At 41.3% G+C, this 25,780-nt stretch overlaps 1 protein-coding gene across 1 annotated transcript in view; it reads left to right on the top strand.

Moving 5' to 3' along the window:
- ELF1 (E74 like ETS transcription factor 1) overlaps window positions 1-25,780 on the top strand; it is an 88,352-nt gene that overhangs the window by 19,702 nt on the left and 42,870 nt on the right. The window contains exon 2 of the mRNA XM_075265461.1: window positions 6,148-6,196. The gene's annotated coding sequence lies outside the window, so the exon portion shown is untranslated. The remainder of the gene's footprint in view (window positions 1-6,147; window positions 6,197-25,780) is intronic.

Raw genomic sequence — 25,780 nt, 5'->3', positions numbered from 1 at the left:
TCCTTTTGATACTTAAGTCAGATTGCTGGGTTCACCTGAATAAAGTTCTTTATTTGCGTTGGTTTCGAGTTCCTACCATGCCAAATTCCCACTGTCCATTACCTGAGGTGGATCCTTGATTTGGAGGTGTGGAGAGGTTGAGGGGACACTGCTGTATACCTTCTAGTCTTGCTGAGCCCTAACCCCTTTCTGGGATGAAATCTGCAAAGTGGTTAGACATGTGACCGGCACCACTGGACCTCTTGGTCCTCTCCTATTCCTTCTATATCACGTTGACATCCCTCTGAAAACCTACAAACGCCCATTATTGAGATTCCTAGTGTTGGCGGTACGAGTCTGTATACCATTGCTATGAAAACAGACCTCTCCGCCTTCTATGTCCCTCCGGATTTCTAAGGTCAATGATTTGATGCATATGGAAAATCTTACCTCTTCCATTACCGACTCTTTTGACAAATTTTATAAGACCTGGTATTCTAGGCTTTTGGGACAAAACTCACCCCTACAGGTGAAATGGCCTTATATTTTGCATTGGACTAGTCTCCTCCACCAGATCACCCACCTTCCTCTCTAGCTATTGCCAATTCACCCACTCTCACCCCCTACCTGCCCCATTTTTTTTCCCCTCTCTCCTTTTCTATACGTGTTTAACCTCCCCACCCAACTCTTCTTTTCTATTTCTATTCTTCTTTACCTATTTGTGCATTTTATGGGTTTATTGACAGTTGTATATGTTATATTCTCTTTCTGCAGAAATGTATGTGTGTTTGTAATGTTTTTATATACCTTGCTTCAGGGTTTCCCTTTTGTATCATTGTCTTTAGTTTTCTGATGTACTTTGCAAAACTTAAAGAATAAAAAACCAAAAACCTATTTCTTTCCGTGCCTCTGTTGCTGAGATATCAACTTTCTTTCCTGATATGCTGATGAGCTGTTTGGAGCAACAAGTATGTCACCGTTGCTCTCACAGCACTAAAGACCTACTTCCCATATGAGGGAGCGTTCACACTACCGCCGCCGTCCCCGAGCACTTTTACCTGGCTTTTTGACAGACTCACAAAGGGCGGACAGCAGCACTAGTGTGAATGCCCCCTAAGACTGACAGGACCAGACAGTGTGCATGTCAATTATACTAGAAGAAAGTTAATCTCAGAAATGGAGAGACTGAACAGGAAGCGGAGAACAGAATTTTATTTCACTTGAACCATGAATATCTGACTGCTCTTATAGTTCAATGGAGACTGTTCTGGTGATAGACTCCTTTTAATAATATTAATAAAAGACAAAGGGGACCTTTATTTGGGAGTCTTTCAGCAGGTAAATCAATATCAACCTTCTATACTTCTATACTTTCCAAAGATGTCTGTCTTATTCTGCATTGCAGCTCCATTTTTATAAATATCAGGATTTTATTTCTATGCAAATTAGCTGAAAGGTTTTAGGGCCGTTTCTTTTCCTGCAAGGGCTTTGCTCTATGCTGTAGATAACTGACCCAACTACTGCCCAGCTCCGCCCCATTACTTGAGAGGCATCTTTCACTTTACTGACAGACTCCCTTAAATCTGTCTCATCTCCTGGCGTGTCTTTTTAGTAAACTGCCCATATTCATATTATAACTCTGCATTATGCCTACTATCCTGTACTCATAGCATTATTTGCATATAGGACAATAGACCTGTAGTTGTGCAGAAATTAACAGCATCATAGATCTCATAGAACTTCTTCTGACTCCATGCACTTTGCTAAAAATACCTGTATGGGACTTTGGTGTTGGACCCTCTACCAAATTAATTATCATAAGGATTTATAGCAAATTCCCATAGTATATACCCAGACCAATAAACATTATTGGATGTTAAAGTTAGTTGAATGAGAATAACCAAAATCTCTTCTAAATCACTTATATGCTTCTAAAGAGTTGGTTCCCTATGTCACTAACAGCCGTTATATCTGTAATTGGGGAAGTAGGCAGACCATGTAGCTGCTATGGGGCCTGATGGTGATCATCTTTTTCTGAAGCTGCCACTAGGGGGAGTGTAATGTAAGGAGATTTTAAAAACTTCCAATGCATTTAATGGTAGTTGTATTAATTTATATGTACTGTGCTCCCTCTAGTGGTGGCTGCAGGCAGCAAGTTTTATCAGAGTATGTTCACATGGTGGAAATGGAAGATTTTACAGTGGACTTCCACCTTAAATTCCTCTTCCATTTCCTCCCCTCCTGTATCCTGCATTGGCGAGCAGAGCTTCAGCTTTCCTCCATGGCTTTCACACACTGGTTAGGCTCAGATGAATGATGGCTCCCAGGCCTGCCAATGTTATATAACTATCCAAACCTGCCTGTGGCAGAGCTTGATGGTAACATAAGGATTTTAACCATACACTTAAATACTGTATGGTATAAGCAATCTAGGGTAATAAGCATAAAACAGTACTGAATAAATAAAAAAATTTTTTATAAAAATTCAAATACTATACTATACTATGACATACTATTGAAATATAAATATATTTATTCCATTTGGTAAAAGCTGTTGAAGGAAAAATGAATGGCTGAATCTTCCCTAAAACATGTTGTCCTTTAAAAAAAAACAAAAAACATTCCCTTACTGGAAACAAAATAGGTTACTTACAGTGTTTTTTCTTCCAATTTCACAACATTTTAATTTTTTTACTAGCTTCCCAGTAGATTGTACAGAATATTAACTGGTGCCATTAGGACATGCAATTGGTCCCATAAAAAATAAGTTAATGTAACACATTGCATTTTTCCTGCAGAGCTTTATATCTGCTTCACATATTTTCTTGCTATGTGTGGATGGGATTTGCTGTGACTATAAAATGCCGCGTTTCTGGGACAGCCAAACAGTGACTTTTAGGCCACGTGGGGCTCTGGCCTTAAAGAGTTATGGTCTTGGGTAGGTCTAGTGCATACAATATGTCACTCTTCATAAACTGGCGCTGTAGTCTTCAAAATAAGCACCATACTAAAGGGAAACGGTCAGCAGTAAATTGATTATAAACCTAACCCTGTAATTTGTACAGGTGGTTCTATGATTTCCAAATATGCCTCTACTATTCAACTTAGGAGTCCCATTTTCATGTGAATGACTGTGTTATTCATATGCAAATGATGGGAAAAGTGATTTTTTTTTTCGTCTTCCATTTAATTTGACTATTTCTTTTTGAAGGCATTCTTGGATTTGGCAGGAAAAATTTGCAACAAGTAACGTAACTTTTCCACAAAGTGTTGCCTCCGCTTACTAGTTCGCTGCATTTATAACAAGTTCCCTTAGTGTTCATATTGTAATATGTTATACTATCAGCCACTAAAATTAGTTATCCACATATATAAAAAATAAATAAATCTCTACAGACTTTAGAAGAATGTTAAAAGTGGCCAAGAGATACATACTTTAATGTAACTGAAGCTTGTCACAAAATTTGCCACTTTTGGGTGCCAGTTTTCTAGTGTAAAGCTTTTAATCCATTCCGCCACTGTCCTTACTCATAGCCTGCACCCCTTAATACACTGTATCTGATCTCATGGCTGTAGAAAAAAAAGTCACAATTGAAATAATGATTATTATGCTGTATTATGCTGTAGAGCACACAATGCTGTAGATGCTCATGGAGGAGGGGAGCCAGAAGTTGGCGAGCACCTGCTATCCATATGCGGCCCGCGGCCTCCACTGTTCCACCAGTGGTTTGACATTTTAGAAATGATTTGGTATGACAGATATGCAATGTTTGGGAACGTCTGCAAGAGGGTAAATAAGTTTTCAATGTATTGAATATTGCTGGTACCAGTAAGGTTACTTGTACATGTATTTATATTTGTGAATGTCACATTATCATTGATAATAAGACTGTAGGGTTTACAGTACTAAAGACAATCACACTGACATGATTTAGTAACATTTATTTATCTTTATTTCTGCCCTCTTCACAATGTATTATTATTATTATTATTATTATTATTATTATTATTATTATTATTATTTATACAGCGCCATTAATTCCATGGTGCTGGTTATTATTATATTAATTCCATGGTGCTGTACATTTGAGGGTTTACATACGGTACACAAAAAATACAAAACAAATATAATACTAACAATGACCAACTGGCACAGTGGGACAGAGGGCCCTGCCCGCAAGGGCTTACAATCTATGAGGGAAGAGGGATAGAGACAGGAGGTGAGGGGAGACTGTGATTGTGGGGGTCAGTCTTATTTATAAATAATTAATTGCCTACCAGAAAAGAGGATTATGACCTGTCGGGATAATAATGTCCATATACCCGGTTACATTTAAATAATAGTAATGTCAGTTACTACTGATGGCTTATTCTCAGGATAGGCCAACAATCTGAGATTAGTGGGGGTCTGACACCCCACTCGGTCTGCTCATTTCTTCACATTGTACAGTGATGAAAGTAGGCCTCTCTGTACACTGTGCAATGGCCATGCTATTGCAGCTTCTTAAAGAGGACCTTTCATCAGATTGGGCACAGGCAGTTCTATATACTGCTGGAAAGCTGACAGTGAGCTGAATTCAGCGCACTGTCGGCTTTCCCGATCTGTGCCCACGGGTAAACCGGTCCCGGTAGCGCTTTACAGTCAGAAGGGCTTTTCTGACACAGCCAGGGATGCCCTTCTGCCCAGCAGCGCCTATCGCGCTACACAGTGTGAGCGGGGAGGAACGCCCCCTCCCTCTGCTCACAGTGCTCGTCCATAGACGAGTATTATCAGGAGGGGAGGGGGCGTTCCTCCCGGCTCACACTGTACAGCGCGATAGGCGCTGCTGGGCAGAAGGGCGTCCCTGGCTAACTGTCAGGAATGCCCTTCTGACTATAAAGCGCTACGGTATCGGGACCGATAGTGCTTTACCTGGGGCACAGATCGGGAAAGCCGATAGTGCGCTGAATTCAGAGCACTGTCGGCTTTCCAGCAGTATATAGAACTGCCTGTGCCCAATCTGATGAAAGGTCCTCTTTAAATATGATGTGTTGGCCAACCCCTATACACAAGTTTTTGTTTAACGTCACAGCTTTCCAAACTATTTTGTGCAAAAAATATCACATAAAAGATATGAGGTATAAAAAAAAACTAAAAATCTGGAGGTTTTGCATTAAATCAGATCTGTCATCAGACTATGCTGCCTTAGGTAATAGCGGCAACATTAATAATTGTGGCCACTACAGGAGGTCTTCTGCATCTGAACTGAAATCTATGCCAGGTATGAACAAACGTACATTTCAGGTATAACTCGCGCCACTTTTCTAGTACGAGTTATAATACATTTGGCGGCCTGAGGCATTCCTCCTTGATCTCCACCCTGCTCAGCCCACTTTCTTAAGAAAAATGAGTGGGGTGCAGAAAGATCAAAGTGACGCACCATGACAGTCCTATGTATGTACTGAAAACAGGAACACTAACAATAAAAAAAAAAAAAAAATCTCAAAGACCACAGTAAGATAACTGCAGGAGCCCACTCCCCATAGTCCCTGTCTACAGTAGGACAAAAGGTTTTAGCTGCTGAAGGATAACCATTACCTTGTGTGACCTTATTTGACTTTTTTTCCCCCCAGTATGTGGTGTGTAAATAATGCTAATAACAGGGATATAACATACAATAAGTATCCTTATTACGATAAGCCAGTCCTAAAGCTAGAAAATATTACTGTATTAATAATACATGAAAACAATAGCCTTTCTGTTGTGTTCCTGCTATGGAGTATAATTGTAGTGAGTGCACCTTTGCAGCTCTCCTAGTGCAGTCCTATTGAAAGGACTGTGGTGTAATGTGTTCTCTGGCAGCAGCCTAATGCATTCCTCTTCTCAGAAGTACCTGGCCCTCCTTATTCCCCTGAATTTCCAGATGCCTGCTTCATGCACTTTGCTCTGAGCCTGGTTAAGGTGGGGCAGGGCGTTCCTCTTCCCAGCCTGCCCTGTGTGTGTTTTGTGTTACCTGTACATTTGCATGTTTGACCTAGAAGGATAATTGGGCCCCAAGCAACATGGGCGTTCCCTCCTTCACTAACACAGTTTCATGTATGACTCATAAGGCTGAGGCAAAGATACCACTTCCCTAATCTGTCGTAGCCATTTTAACTCTAGCTTATAAACCCTTTTTCTGATTTCAGACTTGTGGAGCATATATACATGCAGGATCTACAAGGGCCCGACGATAAGGTAGGTGCTGCGTCTTTAGTGTCCTATTTTGAATTCCAGGTCTGACAGGTAAACACAAATTTTCTACATGGCGAGAATGAACCACAACATCTCGTATCAACTTTAGAACTGTGAGGCCATGACCTGTATGAATACAGGGTCTCTTATCTTGTTTTCTAGCTCATAAAATGAGAAGTGAGACTAGTTCGCCTTAGTTGTGATTTCCCTTCAGACAAAAGGGTTTGTATGATCAGATCCTGACAGGTATGACGGGCTGTCACACCTGTGGTGTCAGTGTCATTTAATGTCACACCTGTCCGCCATATATCTGCTTGCCTTCTACATGATCTATAGTATTAGTTGTATGTAATTGTTTATACATAGATTATAGGTTATGTGCTTCATGCCTTATATCATCCTGTACAATAACAGTAAGCATGCAAGAAAGCGTCATTGTTTCTCCAATTTAGGGAGGATTAATATTGTAATGTACTAAGGTGTTTTCATTGCTCTGTAATATTTATCACAATCTCCAGTCCACCATCTAAAATTACTTTGCTAAAAAAAAAAGTCCAAGTAAAACTTTGTTCACATCTGCGTTATTACTGATGTTCCCATGTTATTGGGTATCACCCTGTCCATCATGATTCTGTCACTGGCACCAGCATTTTACCAGACAATATAACACAACATACTTCAATGTACATATGACAGTCTGTAAAGCGCTGCAGAATATGTTGGTGCTATACAAGTTACATAGTAGATGAGGTTGGATAAAGACATGAGTCCATCAAGTCCAACCTATAACCCTATAATCCCTACAGTGTTGATCCAGGGGAAGGCAAAAAAAACCCATGAAGCTTGTGCCAATTGCCCTATTTCAGGGGAAAAAAATCCTTCCCGACTCCAAATCTGGCAGTCAGTATAAAAACCCTGGATAGTATAAAAACCCTGGATAAGTAAGAGAATAAATATGAAGAAAGCATAAAGCTACGTTGACATCTGAATTGGAGACTGCCATAGTGTGCATCCAAAATTGTCAAATGAAAAAGTCCCGCAAGTCTGATTATTATTTTTTAATCCGATGGTTTCAGTTTAAAAGAAGGGACACCCAACAAATCCCATTATACTTTATGGGGTCAGTCGGGCCTACAGATGTGACCGCTTCTGGAGCGGTCTGCCTATGGACTCCAACAACGCATTTCCTGACTCTAGTGTGAACCTAGCCTAAGTCAAAGGATGGATTTAGAAACCATAGTGAGGATTGAAGTGATCTTGTAAATTGACTTATCGACATTCAATGATTTTTGTCATTTGGATTTAGTTGGTAACGTAAAACCTAAGTTTTGTCTGCCTGTCTATCTAGTTAAGGCCCAACATTGCAACAGGACTGTGTTTTTGTTGCAGATTTTGCTGTAGTTCTTTGAGCCAAATGCAGGGGAAGGTTTAGTAGAAGGGAGAAGTAAAAGAACTTCCTTTATATTTCTTATTTCTTTTAACGCCACTCTTGTCTTTGCAGAAAGGCTGCATGTTTTGTTGCAGATTTTGTTGTGTGTTTTGCCAATGTGTGACCTTGCCTAAAGCCACTCATATACATAAAGTTGGCTGAACCTGCTAATGTTGATGGCACTGGCCTTCTACAGTCTTTTAGGCTAGAGCAACATGGGGACTTTGGCCACAAAAACAGTTGTTTGGACAAAAAGTGCAATTAATGTGAGTGAGTGGGGGTCATATTGCCAAAAAAAGGGGGGGGGGGGTTGCCCCAGCCCAACATATGTATTATAAATCCAGTTCCTGATTGCTGTAGATTTTCATTCTGGCTTATGGCGCGCACCTGATTTAGAAAAAGGCCGCAGCCACTTTATAATTTGTCTTGTTCCTGTTGGGGACTTTATTGCAACTGGTATACAAAATGCCAGTCTTCATAAATCTGCCCCATTTTGTGTATACTTCTCAACATCTCTGCCTGGTTTATGCAAGTGAATGGGAACATTCTTACTTCCAACTACAGATTTTTTTCCAACACAAACGAAGATATTTGTATGTTTTGGAAAAAGTGTGACCTTTATTAAGCACACATACAGACTATGTAGGAACCCACCAACCCAAACCAGTCACAGGCCTCAGTGATCTACTAGCGATGGTCGCTTACATCATCGCTGCAGTGATTTCAGTAGTGCAGTAATGGCGTACCAGACTAGTACACCCAGTGATGGGCAGCAGCGGTCACATGACATGGTCTTTGACGTCATCGCTAGAGCTCCAGAAACCAAGAGGAGACAACTGGAGCTCTTGGGAAGAATGATCATTAATACGCTTATCCCCATTATCCCTAGTTTGCATTTGTCAGCACTACATCCCCTGTTTACACAAGTTGGTTTGTTGTAAACAAGATAATTTTTATATCCCCATTAAATGATCATACAACAAAGAGCATTTGCTTGTTCTCTGAGCACTGGTTATGTTTACACAGATCAGTGGTTGAGAATAAACATTTGCACGAGCTTTGTTGCAGTGTATCACTTCATGACTGTTGGTCACATGGCCTGTTTGCAGCTTGGTCCCATTCAAGTGAACGCGACTGAGCCATAATGCCAAGCACAGTGGCTACACAGTGTACAGAGCAGTGCTTGGCAGGTAGTTGTCTGAATGCTGCAGTCTCTTCAAGCTGATCTCTGCTGCTGTGGCGTGTTTCCCCCCCACAAATCTGATGTTGATGACTTATCCTAAGGACAGGTCATCAATATTTTAATTCTAGATATCCCCTTTAAGACATAGAGTTGTGCTGTAACACATGCAGCAATATAGTGCTCCTCCTCTTCCACTGAATTATTTATCTATCATAAACAGACATAGGCAGCGTTTTATTCCTAGTCGTCTCTGTTCCTGCCTTCGGCTTGTGAGTTCAGCATTTCTAAGTCATGGCGCCAGCTCATTGTTGCCAATACACAGGTATGTCTCCTTGTGCCCTGGTTTATTCCAGGTGATGCCACAGAATCCAAAGGGCAATGATTGGGCTTTTTAGGGATGGGACAAAGCAAACAAACTTCATGGGTGTGTGACTGCTTTGTCGAAATAGATGTTCACCTTAGGTAATGTTGATGGCAGATGTATATATGGCTGAAGGTATAGTTTGCTCAAAAAATTCTTTTGGTTTTAAGAGCAACTTTGTTGTTATGGCTTATATAAAATATAATTGTGTATTACATGTAATACCTTTAATTTCTTAGAGGAATACCGTATCTATTCGAGTATAAGCCGACCCGAACATAAGCAGAGGCCCCTGATTTTACCACAAAAAACTGGGAAAACTTATTGACTCGAGTCTAAGCCGAGGGGGGGGGGGGAATGCAGCAGCTACTGGAAAATTTCAAAAATTAAAATGGTCGGAGTTTTTGGGTGCTGGGGAAGGGGAGGGGGTGTTTTGGTTGTCTGTCTGCCCCTTCCCTCAGCGTGAGGACTGGGTTTTTTTCCCCCACTTGGAACCCAGCCTGGCAGAATATAGGGTATATGCAGTGCTCCTATTAACCCCTTCCCGACGGAACAGGAGCACTGCAGATACCCTATATCCAGTAAACCGGACACTTTCAGACACAGGGATAACTAATGTGTGTTTGTGTTTCACAGTCATTTTCTACTTTTATATGTATTCTAGGGAAAGGAGGGATTTAGAACTTTTATTCATTTTATTTTTTTAAAGCTGCTTTTTTTCCCACTATTTTATGGGAGATTCTATACGTTACTATTGCGGCTGGTCATAGACACCCCCAAGCCAAGGGGGGCTTCTTCAGCACAAAAACTGCGCTGAAAAACTTGGCTTATACTCGAGTATACACGGTATAATGTAATAGTATCTTAGTAGGTTACACATTTGTTTGCCTTGTCCTAATACAATGTTCTATTAGGCTTCGGTCACATATACTGTCATTTTATTCTGACCATATTTTTAGTTACAAAAAAGCCCCATAAATGCTTGTATTATTTTATCAATTTTGTGTGTGTTTTGGGGGTGTTTTATTTTATATTTCTTACCACTTTTTATGTACACTTTATCAGACTTTTTCAGGTATTTTTTTCCTTTTTAAGTAAATCTATCGGAAAATGTTTGAAAAAAAGACAGAGATAGAGCATGCTGAGTTTTGAAGAACACCAAAAAAAGAGAAAAAAAAAAATGTCATAAAATGTTCTAAGAAAACTTTTTGGCTGTAGCATATTGCAAAAAACACCTATAGTGTGAAACTACCCTTAGGCCCCATTCACACTGGGCAAGAGGGGGCGGATTTTGGTGCTGAATCCATGTCATAATCTACCCCCTCACAATGGTGGTCTATGTAGACCGCTAGCACTTTTTCCCGTGAGCGTGTTGCCACCCACGGAAAAAAGCAAGCTGCTCTTTCTTCAGGTGGATTCCGTGGCTGATTCAGTCGCAGCGTCCAGCTCACAGCAGCACTCTCCGGACTAGGCCCGTTAATTTGGGCCTACTCCAGAGCGGGAAACCGCGACAGTTGTGGCAGGTGCATTTTGGCCCTATTCTGACAAGGCTTCCTGCGTCAGAATCAGGACCAAAATCCGGCATTCTGCGCCCCGTGTGAATGGGGCCTTAGGATATGTTCACATGGCGGAAACGATGATGCAGTGCTTCAACATCCTGCTCCTGATTAGACTCGGTTGAATGGGCCTAATCAGGAGTGAGTCTTGAGCCGCTGATTCAGCCGCGGAATCCACAGCAAGATAGAGCATGTTGATTTTTTTTTTTTTTTCTGCTAGCGGGAAAAAAAAAGTGAGCGACAAAAAAAAAAGTGAGTGACTCCCTTTGAAATGAATGGGAGACGTTTTTGCCGCGTGACCTGGCACGTATACGCTGTATGAGATTTTGAGCGCTGTATACGCTCCCATTGATTTCAATGGGAGTTAGTCTCGTATACGCCTTATACTATCCAGGCTCCCATTGAAATCAATGGGAGCGTATAAGGCGCTCAAAATCTCACACAGAGCATACGTGCCAGGTCACGCGGCACGTTATTCCGTGTGAATGCACCCTTATTCCGTTTGAAGCCGCTCATGACTCTGGCTCTAAAAACTGCTGCAAAATCTGCAACAAAGCTTTTTTGCAACATGTGGCCTCAACCTTAACCAGTTACCTTGGAGATTTACAGCAATTTCTTGATACTATGTCACATGTTCTGTTTCAGAAAAGATCCTCAGTCTTGTATAAAATTTTATAGCTTCCTGGGTCCCCAATGTCACTTTGACTACAGACTTTGCAAATTTGCCTGCCACACTTTGTTTGTAGCTCACGTCTGAGGTATACAGCAGCAGGGTTTCCCAATGTGCGCCCTATGCCAGTGGTATACATCATACACAAACTACACCTATGTATATAGATGCATACATATGGAATCCCAACAAAGGTCAGAGGGGGGGTCTATGGATATGTTTGAATTGTGCTCTGTATATGACCATTAGATATTGCAAAAAAAAACAATGTGAGTAAATTCTTTGCATTAAACCGAATTATAGCTTCTATGTACCCAAAAAGTTTGTTGTTTTGTTTGACAGCCTGTGCCTGCTGTAACAAGGGTGCTGACTACCTTTAAGAATGGCTTGTTTTCTTCTTGCCTATCTTTGTTGTATCTTTTCATCTCTTAACTCAGAGAGATACCTTAGAATTTTGCTAATATCAAGAGACTGACCATGGATACTGACGTGCCATGGCAGAGCGTAAGAATGCCATCCCAAGATGTATCATGATGATCGGCAATCTTTTGCATTTTAGGCCAGCTTCACATGAGTGTATTTGATCTGTGAAAGGTAGACATTATGGTGGCCATATTTTCCTAGACTGAACACTGAGCAGGGACCACAACCCCAGATATCATAGTCATGTGGGATGTTAGGAGTCCCTGTCTTGTTGCCTGATTTAGAGAACTATGATACTATGATGCTTGAGCCCGGCTCCCTACTCTTTTTGGTTTAGGGAAAATGGACAACATCCAATCTGCATTATGCACAATGAATATGCCAGTGCGAAACTGGCCTCTTACTGGTTGATGCTAAATATACGGGAGCGGAACGTCCGCTACTGCGATCACTCTCCCCCATGCGGTTTCACTGTTTGTCGACAGTACATCGCTGTGTACACAGGGTGGGGCACTGCTGACAATTTAGTATCTTTTATGCTCCATACGTTTGCTCGCTTGTCAGCTGATCAAGAGTACATTTAGGTCAGGTTCACACAGTGCTTATTGCTTTCATTTTTTGTTGTACTGTAAAACACTGGAAATCTGATAATCAAATGTAGAACCGCAGGGGGTGTTTAAACAAACGCATGGATTTTTTAAAAGAGACTTGTGTTTGCATTTTTCAAAAAAACCCTTGCTTTTTCACATGCAGATTTTCTGTTCATTTTTAAAAGCACTGTGCGAACCCAAGCTGGGGACATACATGGCAAGTTTGTGCCCATTTTAGACACTGCTAAATAGTCACTGGCTATAACCCGCTGTGACTTCTGGTATCGGTGAAGAGGATGGGATTCAAGCAAATCTCATCCACACACACAAAATAAAAACACTTTGCTGTGGGTTTAGAGCCCACAAAATGTCAATTATTACTGTGGATTTCATGGCGGTTTTCAGGCTCTTCAGTGCAAAGGTTGAAGACTGCCCTATCCTGAGGGGTTAAACCTGCTGCCATTTTTTGCTGTGGGTGGGTGTGCTGCAGGGTATCTTGCTGTGGATTCCTCACAGTAGACTGCCATATGTGGCTGTAGTCTAATATGGGTCAATTCCTGGGCAAGACTGTACCTACAAACTCTTAGGCTGGTCTTACACGACAGTAAGTTTAATTTGCAATTCTGGGTTCTCAATTGCGGACACGTTGTATTCAGTGCGGCCTCTTACACCACTGGATATTTTATCGGTGGTGTGCCGAGCGGTGACCGAGGTCCGCAAAGTCACATATCATGGCACGGCACGGACTGTCCCATAGAACTCTATGGGCTCGTGCATCTGGACACGGACATCTGCCGAATGATTATTTGTAGTGAAGTTTAGTATTGCTGATCAGCAACTTGCGGACCGCAAAACCACTACGGTCGTGTAAGACCAGCCTTAAAGGGATCCTATCATTAAAACCATTTTTTTTTTACTAACACATAGGAATAGCCTTAAGAAAGGTCATTCTTCTCCTACCTTTAGATGTCTTCTCTGCGCTGCCGTTTGGTAGAAATCCAGGTTTTCATCGGAATGCAAATGAGTTCTCTTGCAGCACTGGGGGCGTCCCCAGTTCTGCGAGAGAACTCTGCCGTGCTGCCTCAATCTTCTTCAGAAACAACCTCTTCATGCGTCTTCTTCCGGCGCTAGGGGTCAAACTTCTAGGCCTTGGGCCTCGGGCAGAGCCGACTGCGCATGCCCGCGGCCACAAGAAAAATGGCCGCTTACACAGTAAGTAGCAGCCATTTTTTTGTGGCCTGTGGGCATGCGCAGTCAGCTCTGCCTGAGACCTAGACATTTGACCCCCAGCATTGGAAGAAGATGTGTGAAGAGGCCGTTTCTGAAGAAGATGGAGGCCGCGCTGGAGAGTTTGCTCGCAGCACTGGGGACGCCCCCAGTGCTGTGAGAGAACTCATTTGCATACTGGCGAAAACCGGGATTTCAAGTGAACGGCGGCGCGGAGAAGACATCTAAAGGTAAGAGAAGAATGGCCTTTCTTAAGGCTATTCATACGTGTTGGGGACAAAAAAACTGTGTTTTAGTGATAGGATCCCTTCAAGCCTGACAACTGATCTGACATCAGCCCATGTTTTGTGGCCTTACAGCTGTATTTGCCTGGTTGTTGCTGAAACAGTATTATCTTTTCATCCAGTTTTCTTGAGCTTTGCAGTTTTGGTAGAGATATATTCTGATATTGTAGCAAGTTCATCAGGCTTGTGTTTTTTTTTTAATTTTTTTTATAAAAACCACAGCAAATCATAAGAGTATGAAGAAGCCTTTAAAATGCTACTTTGCACTGAAAAACAAAGATTGCTTGCAACACCCTTGGAATCTGTAAACCTTTCGTAATTAAGTATTGACCACTTCCTTTTATGTGAAAAGAAACAAGGATTACAGTATTATGCAATAATGGATTCTGTACCTGACGTGAGCAGATGATATCCGGGCACTTTTTTGAAACCTGTCCTTTATAAATGAGATAATATTTCACTTGCCAAATCAGAAAATCTAGCATGTATTTCTTTATATACCTTTACAAAAACTGCTTTGGGAAATCACTCCTCCGTTGTTGTTTTTTTTTGTTTTGTTTTTTTTTGCCTTAAGTGGATCCATAAGAAAGGAGAGACATTGTTTTTTCCTGTGTATCCCTCATTCTAATTCACTTTTGTGCTTTGCTTGAAAAATTGAATGGGCTTAGTCCGGAGGGTGCTGCTGCGAGGTGGACACCGCGGCTGAATCGGCCGCGGAATCCGCCTGAAGAAAGGGCAGCTCGCTTCTTTTTTCGGTGAGAGGGAACATGCTGCTCACGGAAAAAAGGAAGCCAGCGTTCTGCATAGACCTCTATTGTGAGGGGGCAGATTCTGGGATGGATTCAGCACCAAAATCCGCCCCCTCTTGCCCCGTGTGAACGAGCCCTTATAGAATCACTGTATTGAGATACCTGGAAGCCTTCAATAGGCTCTCAGCTGTCATTGTAACTGATTGCTGAATAGTAATTGGTGTAAGTAGAAATAATTTATTTTAGGTAAGCGGTAACAATCTGGGGTCTTCTATCATATGGGGCTTGAATACATGTACCTATCCACTTTTATAAAGGCCATGCAGCTTTAAAGGCTCTCCCCGGTTAACGTCCCTCAGGTAATCATAGGGGCTATACCCCAAGCTAATCGGCACAAGGATCACACCAGTCCTATGTTTCCATAGGCACGTTGGCTTATTTGATCTGTTTGGAAGACTTTATGAGAATGAAACTGAGCTGCAGTACCAGCCATAGCCACACTGGTATGTCTGTGTAAATACTAGCATTGTGCGGTTCATTATACCAATCAGACATTAACATCCTATTTATTCAATGTTTAAAGCAAACCTCATTACCTGATCAGCCAAACATATTTACCCCAAAGGGGTTTTTTAGAGCTGCTTCTGCCTAGGTGGGATCTATCCTGTATGGAAATGTGTAATGCCATTACTGCAGGGCTCCGGCAGGGCTTACTATGCATACAGTATATGTGTTTGCAGAGCTGTATGCAGAGACTGTAGAGAATGTGACCTTTGGTCTAAACAATCGATGACCTAATCCACTTGTGTAACAGACAAAGGGTTTCATTCTGTCATTTTTTCCATGAGAAAGTTTTAACGATATATAAAACATATTAATAGAACACTTAGAAGTAATGATTTATCAAGTATTGTTCATTACAAAGTAATAAAATACTTTAAAGGGGACCCACAGCCATTCCTGACATGTCTATTTTATTAAATACTTGTATTCTTCATGAAATAACAATTCTGGAGCAACTTTTCTCAGAACTAAATTTAAAGAGGACCTTTCACCACCTCCACCATTTCCATTTCTTAGCATTTGTCTATAGATGCCTTTCCATTTCTTCTAGTGCAGCTAGAATTTTTTTCTGTAGCCCCCACCATTCCTGAGCAATAAGTGCAGTTTATTTTGCCACCTGATGTGCTACTTAGGCTCTGTACTGTCAGAGGAGTGGTGTCAGGCAGCAGCAAGCAAGGAGGTGTGATTCTAATCTCCAGCCAGAGGTGGACAATGCCAGAGCTCAGAATCATACCCCTTACCTTTCACCGCCCTCCTGACTGTACAAAGCTTATTAAGTATATTATGTCACCAAAACTTATTACTCGGGAATGGTGAGGCTAGAGAAAAAATCCAGCTGTGCTATAATCTATAGATCAGGAGCTAATAAATGATGGAAAGAATTGGACTAGGCGGAGCTGGTGAAATGTTCTCTTTAAGAATAAATTGACAACTGGCTGTTACTAGTTGTGGGTGTGTCCTTCTACACCCTCACTCTGTAGAATGGGTGTCAGACTGTTTAACAAAAATTCTTTAGACCAGGGGTATTTGACACTCCAGCAGTTGTAAAACTACAACTCCCAGCATGCATACTTGCTCTGCTGCTCTTGGAGCTCCCATGGAAGTGAATGGAGCATGTTGGGAGTTGTAGTTTTTCAACAGCTGCACTGCCGAAGGTTGCGGACCCCTGGTTTAGACAATGAGAATGGTGATACCTAGTTGTCAATTTATTAAAAAATATTCAGTAGTGATAACAGAGGAAAAGCACAATGCAAAGTTACGCTAGGTTCACACTAGCATTCGGGTCTCCATTCTCAGCTTTCCGTCTTGTGCATGCAGAAGAGGGAAAGCTGTCAGACCGTGAGCGGCGGTGAGCGCTTTATGCTCTCCGCCGCAAAACCGTTTTTTTTTTAAAATCAGACACAGTGTACTGCATGTCCGACTCTGTGTCCGATTTAAAAAAACCGGTTTCGCGGTGGAGAGCATAAAACGCTCACCGCCGCTCACGGCCGGAAATCTTTCAAACCCATTCAAATGAATGGGTATGAAGGAGTCCTGCAGGTTTCCGTCTCCTGCCTCTGTTTTGTGCAGGAAACGGAAACCTGCAGAACGGAGACCGGGCGCAGATGTGAACGAGCCCTTATTAGGAAAAACAGTTCAGAAATGATTGAATGGGGTATAGAAGTATATCCTAAAACAGATAGGAAGAGTTTCCAGGTGACCATGTTTATATGGCAAAATTTTTGGTCCATGTGCTGAGACCTATAGTAGTACATGCTGCAATTCACACAATTGTTTGGAAAAAAAAAAGAGCGGCAAACACTGTGTGAATCAGGCCTGTAACATAAGTATACATATAGAGAGGAATTATTATGTATGTAATTCTCTGTCATACAAGTGTAAACTCACCTTCTGGTCCATAATGATAAATGAACATTAAAATATGGTTATTTTTCTTTGTATAATGTGAAAATAATAAAAACTAGAGGTAAAATGGCGATTACTGTGAAAGTCCTAGTTGTCTATACTGCCGGAGCTGTGTCAGTAAATGGTTATCTGATTATCTTTTAACTATGTCATGGAAAGCTTCTTTCACACATTGGTTTCGGGTCACATTGTGACACTGTCTACTGAAGGTTTTCGTGTTTCCTGTGTCCTATAACAGACTGGAAAAATACAAGTCCAGCATTACCAAGTATGTTTGTAGGTAAACTGTGGATCACACGGTGTACATACATGTGTCCACAGCTGATCCAAATACTCAGTGTGCATACAGACTTGCCTCATTACAGAAGAGGCTCCAGATATTGGCTCTAGGTCAGTGGTTCTTAACCCTGTTTGAGGTACCGAACCCACCAGTTTCATATGCACATTCACCGAACCCAGGGACGTAACTACCGTAGAGGAAGCGGAGGCGGCTGCCACAGGGCCCGGTGACAGCCGCTACCCTAGTTACGCCACTGACCGAACCCTTCTTTAGTGATAAATCAAATATGATAATTTTTTTTCCAAATTCAAGACACAGGTATATGTTTTTTTTTTTTTTTTTTACTGGTACACAAAATGAACTGTACATAGAGCCTAGGGTTCGATCGAACCCCGGTTAAGAACCACTGCTTTAGAGTCTGGGCTAGTTTTGGGCTCGTTCACATGGGGCAAGAGGGGGCGGACTTTGGTGCTGAAGCCTCCTCAAAATCTGCCCCTCACAATAGAGGTCTATGTAGACCGCTTGCGTTCTTTTTTTCCGCTAGCAGTTTGTTCCCGCTAGTGGAAAAAAGAAGCAAGCTGCACTTTCATCAGGCTGATTCACGGCATCACCCTCCAGACTAGGCCAATTCATTTGGGCCTACTCTGGAGCAGTAAGCCACTACAGTCGCAGGAGGCGCATTTTGGTCCTAATCTGAGGCGGCTTCCCGCGTCAAAATCAGGACCAAAATACGCCATCCCGTGCCCCGTGTGAACTAGCCTTAAAGTTGCAGTCGGTAAAAATGATAAAATTATTTATTATTTTAAGATGCATTTTACAATATTATTATTATTATTATTTATTATTATTATTATTATTATTAATTATTATTTAGTTAACAGCGCCTGCTCTTATTTATTTTTAGTCACTAGATTTTTACGGAATTACAGCAGTTCCAATGTTTCTATCTGACAGGGACTAGCAGCCATTTAAGGAGGAGTTGCACTGTTTGACCTATTGACTTCATAGCTGTGTCAGGAACGCTTCAGCAATTATATTCCTTCAGACTACAATTTTCGATAGGTCATCCTCCTAGAATAGGATTTTGTGGACATGCCTTGTAATTTATGCTTACCATCTAACTTTTATGATGTTGTGTACAAACCCTGATCTTTAGGAAAAGTCCGTTGGTTTGGCACGTTAGATGACATGACAGGCCTATGTCCTCTGGGAATCTCTCTGAAGTCTATGTTTTTAATGTTTTCTGGTGTTGTTTCCATCAAATTTTCTTATTAAATGGGAGTATGGTCTAATGTACAATACAGACCATAGAGCCAGTCAACAGGATTCTCTTATCAAGCTAAGCTTAAGCTCCCCCCCCTCCCCATTGTAGAAAAGCAGCTTTTTTTTTTTGCGTATTTTGCTGTGTTTTTGAGCCAAATCCAGCAGTGACTACAGAAATGAATGGGAAATATATAGGGAGCACTTGTACTTCTGCTCAATCCGCACCTGGCTTTGGCTGAAAAAACTGTAGCAAAATCTGCAACCAAAAAATGAGCTTTTCTGTAACGTGGGTTTCAGCTGTCAAGCTCAGTCCATGTGTGTGCTAGATTTACCAGCCTGAACACTATGCGAGGACTTATCTATGATACTAGGAGTCCCTGCCTCCCTGTGACATACTCTAAGCAAGCAGAGGCACTGTTTTCCTATTTACATCTTCGAAAACAGATTTGCATATTTTTCCCACAATCCCCCAGTGGAGCGAAAATGGCTTTGTAAGTCTCCAAAGGTGCTCACTCCTTAAGGAGTGATATTATCCCCAGATCCATACTCTAATCGTTACGGGACAGTATTGTATGGGGGAGACGGGGACTCCTAGCATCATAGATAAAGTAAATCTTGCACACACATGGACCCAAGCATCATGGTCAAAATGTAGTTGTGTAAAAGCAGCATTTTTTGTTGCAGATTTTGCTGCGGTTTCTTGATCCAAGTAGTGGGTTAAACAAAAGGTAAACATGTAAAGGCTTCCTTTATATTTCCCATTACTTTTCAAGCCGCTCCTGACTTTGGCTCAAAAAAACCACAGCAAAATCTACAATAAAAAATGCTGCGTTTCTGCAACGTGGAGCCTCAGCTTTTTTTTATTTTGTAGATTTTGCTGTGGTTTTTTTGAATCAATGCTTGGAGTGAGTTTAGCAGAAGGGAGCATAAGTGCTTCCCATATAGTTCCCGTTCTTGTTGAAGCCACTCTTAGCTTTGGCTCCAAAGAAAAAAAACAATGCAGCAAAATCTGCAACAAAAAAATCAGCTTTTACACTGCATGGGACCTTAGACCTCAATGGATGCACCCTCACTGCTGTCAAAATGAGGTAGTTAGAGGGCAGGACCTCCGGTGTGCTGTAACTGTAACCATATGCCTTTAAACTGGGTTTATATTATGTATTTTTCCTGAAAAACACATGAGGCTTAATATAAAAACTGCATATGAGTTTTTGAAAAACCACATGTGGTTTTTATATGAAATGCTTGAGTTTTTCTGCTAAAATACATTTAAACACCCTCTGATGGCTGAACAATAGTTTGTCCATTAGCTGTTCTTTCTGAACCTCCTCCCATCATACATATACATGCTTCTCAGCAGGGAGAGGGTAGTAAGCTGCTCCTAGACCTGTCACTAGAAGAAGAATTGGGGGATATTCAGACATTGCAGGGCAGTTCATATCTGTATAAAGAACCTGATGCAGTTTTTCCTCAGTTTCCTGCAATTTGTTATACAGTAATTGAGACTTGTAAAATAAATGTGCTTTTCTTTTAGAAGCAGGTTTCATTCGCACCCCAACCGCACGTGTGAATATTCCCTTGGCTCCATGAAGCCATTCAGCACTGTATATTTCTCAGTAAGAGCTTTTCTTCAGACTTGGACTGTTCAGAAGCAATTTCTAGTGTTGTGGAGGACGGCTCTGATCATAGGAATGGTGCGGAGCAAGGGATTCTCCGACAGATGGTTCAGCATATTCATGGTAGTAAGACATCTTTGGGTCTTTTAAGGTCTGTTTAGAGCTCACATGCAAGCCATTAGTGTGTGGAAATATGAGGTTCTGGGGTGGAGGACTCTTCACTGACTCTATACAGTACATGTAACATATGCTCTTCATTTGTAAGGAGATGTAACGTCATTGTTAACTAGTGCCGCCCCGAAGAAATGGAGTATTTTATGCTGAATTCTATGTTGAGATTGGTCGAAAATGTTTACTCCCCTTACCCCATGCTGCGTTACATCTTGAGATCTATGTGAAGGCAATAAGATGCTGAGTGGATGTCTCTTGTTGTCGCTCATCTGTATAAATTGGCACATTTGATGGTTTTCCAGGACTAGAATATCCTTAGGATAAGCCATCCATGTCAGGTTGGTGGAAGTGGTTGCATTGCTTGGGCGAGTGGCTCTTACCACTTCACAGGCCTGTGACATTATGTTCAGCAGTCAGTTCTAAATGGCCACTGTCCATGGAAAGTACAGGTCATAAATGGTTAAAACTGAAAGTGACGTGTATTACGTGAGAACCTGGTATTGAAACGCGGTCTCTAATATTCACACTTGCAGGCCTTATACAAACTATATACTAATGGCTATAGATTGCCCATGGGACGCAGAATACAGGCTGCCACAAAATATCTGTAACCTAACCTCTTTATGTTTCAGTAGCTACCAGAAAGGGAGAGATTTAGGTAATAACCGTATATTTGACTCCTGAAGGATTTCTGGTGTTTAGCCTTCAGACTAGAGGAGTATTTCAACCTCCTCTTTGTCCTAGTATGCACTATAGTATTAGAATATGTTTTCTCCTTCTTCCTCCCCTATAGACAGTCATATGACCAGTGGATGAATTGTGGTGTGTTTGCTGAACTGCCTTATTTGTAATGGAATAGGAACCGTCCACCCCGTGTAGTGGGGGATGGGGGGATACACTTCTCATTACACAGCTGGATTATATGCGGGTTTTAATAGACATGTGACGGATGAGATCACTAAAGGTCTCTGCTAGTTTCCTTACAGTATTCTCATCCTTCATGAGTTACTGTCTGTCCTGATATGAATACCATCTTTGATAATGCTCCTGAATCAGCAAAGAAACCTTGTACTTGTATAATCTACAAGTACTTCATGCAGAGGTGTTCACTTTTGGTGGAGAGGAACTATTTTGTTATAGAATATATATATATATATATATATATATATATATAGTGTGTCTTGTCACTGTATATTTAAGTTTTCATAATAGAAATAATGGACAGATGTACTCAAATTTGCAACGGGGTCTCCAACTCTGCTATGTGTATGGGCTGCAAGTAAAAACAAAATTTGAAGTTGCAGGCCGTATTTCATATGTTGGCCCCATAAATTATAATGGCCTATACAGTAAAATGGTCCCCACAAGTTGTCTCCCACACAGTGTCCCCCCATATAGTGGCCAGGTTTCCATCACTGCCCTCATATAGAAGTGATATTAGTACATCACTGTTCCCCGTGCTCTTCTAGTTTTCCAGGGGCACTTCTGCGGTGTGTCATGTGTGCCTGAAACAGGAAGGAGCAGGAGGGGTCGGGGAATGGAGAGGCGAGTACTGTCCGCAACTTGTAGGTCACAGATCTATTGTGGCTAGAAGTTGTAATGCGGTAGGGCAGGGAACATAGTGCTTCATAGAACCCATTTATTTCCTTCAGTGAGCAAAACTGCAAAATTGGCAGGTATAGGACGGACCACTCCTTAGTTTTGCCCTGGGCTCACAACCCCCTACAATAAGGGTGTGTGTTTGCAACAATAGAAAATAATAGGTCAGTGTGTAAGCCATTAAAAAGATGGCTAGCACACTGACACAGTACATGTCCATGGGCATGGAGCCTTAAACTGACTGAAATGATTTTTGTTGGGTACATTGTTAGTCTGATGTGTATGGTGGTTTCTTGCCTTTCCACCAACAGTAAATGTCAGGTATAAGAAGGATCAGGCATGTGGGATTTTGACATGTCTGACCTTTTGTTTCTGCAGAAACTGAGTCTCAATAGCAGTATTTCCCTCTACTAGTTATGTATGTATGTATGTATGCATGTATGTATGATGTGCTAAATATGCATATTTATAGAGGAGTCAATACGGGTGGCATAGCTGTCTCCCAACATCTACTGTTGTATGGCCAGCTTAATCTAGACCTCCAGCAGTACAGTACAATTGTTGTTATATCCCTGCCTTCATCTAATCCTGTCTCCGTCTATACAGCAAAGCTGGCAAGTGAGCTGTCCCACAGCTGTTTTATTACAGGAGTATTCTATCTGGACCACTGATTCTGTAAATTAGACCCCCTTAACATCAGTTATAGTTGCTGGTGAAGATATGGGAGGCTGAGCATAGGTGTTAACATGATATTACATGGCGCCCATTCAAATAAATAGGTGACTATGTAATATATGGTTGAGCTGAGTTCTGCTTTGGCTAACAGAGGGGTCTAGCGCAAAGGGACACCCCACTATGCCATGCATATAACGCCATGGTGCGTATAGACAGGCTTTGTAAATGACAAAATGCAACAAATTGCAAACTTGTGTAAGCATATTAATTGCTCAATATGTCGGGAATAGATTCTAATGTATACACCAAACTGATCTATAGGGCTCCATTCATTCGAAGGAAGTCTTGGATGTATAGAACTTTTTTTTTTTTTTTTTTTTATACAGTGACTGTTATCAGAGGTGTCGGTCAACACAGTGTATAGCTTATACATTGACCAGAAGCACCTAATGTGAGCAGGGCCTATCACACAATGGGTACTGTAACGACTAGTACATTATGTGTGATGGCTTTTAGGAAATCTAGCAGCTAGCATAGTCCTTTCTTCTAATGATAAATGTAGATTATTTTTAACTAATGAAGAAACAAAACTGATGCCGGAAAGGCAGGAAATATTTGTCACTAGTATTGCATATCTGCTTTTGGGCTTCCTGTCAGTTGAACCACTAGCAACGTAACAGATGTGCAAAGACTGTGGTGTTAAAGCTTCATGTCTAAAGACCACCCCCTAATATATACTCAATAGGACAGCATGCCGCAGATTTACAAGTACACTTACAGAGACAGGTTTTATACTGTCTAGACATTTTAAGAGACGTCTACCATGTTTTTTATATTGCATTGCTTGTGATACCACAGAATGTATTGAAACAGACACAAGCTCTACACAGGACTCGATAAGCAGATTTGCCCCAACAATTTACCTTTATCCGCTTACAATCTCTTATTTCCCCTTAGAAATATCCACTTGTATGGTCAGAATGAGCATGTTTATGTGGAACTGGGGGATCAAGCTGTATTGTCTATGACTTAAAGGGAATGCATTGGTATTTATTTATTTATTAAACGCAGATGGTGAAATCTGACTTTTTTTCAAAATTTTTTTTTACCGATTGTAGAATATTTTTTATTATTATTATTTAATGATCAGTACATGACTATGGGAGCTGCCATCTTGCCTGAGCTTCTTCTCTGCTATGTTAACAGCAATTTTTTGATCTACTTAGCAGCAACGGATTGGATCCAACTCATGGAAATCTTTGGGAGAGTTTTCTGGATGTATTTTGTGTAGGGAGGGGGAGTAGATAAGCCATGACTTCATCTATTGTTAGTAGGGGATGGGATGGCACTCCATCTATACTGCGCAGGTCTCACAGGTACTTATGGTCTGTGCAGGGTGGGGGATTAGATAAGCTGTGTCATCATCTATTGTCAGTAGGGGATTCAATGATGAGTTAGGGCGGGTTCACACCAGTGCCTGATCTCCGTTTTACAGGTTTCCGTTTTCTGCCCGCGAAACTGGACAGGAGACGGAAACCAGCAGGCAGTTTTCAAACCCACTCATTTGAATGGGGTTGCAAAGTGTCCGCCGGTGAGCGCCCGTGAGCGTCTTCTGCTCTCTGTGGCGAAACTGTTTCTTTTTAACCGGACACAGAGTCGGACGTGCAGGACTTTGTGTCCGGTTAAAAAAAAAACGGTTTCGCAACGGAGAGCAGAAGACGCTCACGGGCAGACACCTGCCGACAGAAAACGGAAACCTGCCTAACGGAGATCGGGCGCTGGTGTGAACCCGCCCTCAGTGGTGTTATCTATGGATAAATCAATTTCAAGTGGCTTTATGATGGCTCTCAAAGATATAATAAAAACGTTTTTAAAGTGTATAGAAGAATATATAAAATATAGCTTTAATTAAAGTCTCATTAAAAATGCCTATTGTTCATTCAAACAAGTTTGTAAAAAACCAAAAAGTTTAAGCCATTTAAGTCTCTTTTGGATTGAACTATACAACTAGATATGGTCTGCATGTGAGATTGACCTCTCCAATAAAAACTATTTTTGGTCATTTTGCTCTTCCTTAGATAGTGTTATCTATGGAGATGTTATCTTCTTTTGTAATCCTAACACTTGTGTTACGGCTCCTCATCCATGCTTCTTCCACCACTTATGCAGTCAAGAATGATCAAATTCTCATCATTTCTACTGTAGTCTTTGTTTTTCTTGTATTTATCTCTTCCAGTCCCCCAGCACCCATGAGTATTGTGTAATGATCGTAATATTTGCGTGTTGCTTATAGGGACAGGAGAGTAAGCCACTGCCAGAAACCTAAAGATCATGCACTTCCAAATGCAACATGCGCTATCCTTCTTTCCAGTAACATTTACCCTCTGGGAAGGGTTGGCACGCTCTTTTCCCTTATAGACATTAGCTAGTCTGCCGGTATTGCCAAAATTGGCAGGTTCAGCCGCCAGACATCTAATGTGTATGACTAGTTTTAGGAATCTAATTTACTGATTAGATGCATCTACTTTTTAATTGATGTTAAAGTGCTATTTATATATTCTATGAGCTTTAATGGCCCATTTTACATGGGGTAATTTTTTTGATAAGTGACCTGTTAGGTGTTTCTGAAGGACTGGCTGTGGAGTTCGCCATACCGACTCCAACTCCCGCTTCAAAATAAAAGGTTTAATAATTGTAATATATATTTAGCGATATTGTATAAATAATTGGATACATAGTTTGTTGCATATTGAATCACTATCATCCATTTATAAAGGAGTCCTTGCAGGAGATTGCTGCAGAATTGGCAAGTATCAGGCTGTGGGAATGAGTCGGAGACTGTAGCCCTTACTATTATGTGTAAGCAGGCCAGTAAAGGGGAATTTCATATTGTACTTTTAGCAGGGAGAGGTTATTTACATAAGGGAAATCTGTAGATTGGACTATATAACAGTGTTGTGACTACCAGTGCTATGTGGGGATTTAGCCTTGAGTCTGGTCATATATTGTATAATATGAGGTTATATCTCTTGTTCCTGTAAC

This window comes from Leptodactylus fuscus, chromosome 2 (genome assembly GCF_031893055.1).
Source record: "Leptodactylus fuscus isolate aLepFus1 chromosome 2, aLepFus1.hap2, whole genome shotgun sequence".
NCBI classification, from domain to species: domain Eukaryota; kingdom Metazoa; phylum Chordata; class Amphibia; order Anura; family Leptodactylidae; genus Leptodactylus; species Leptodactylus fuscus.
This window is presented reverse-complemented; position numbering and strand designations above follow the sequence as displayed.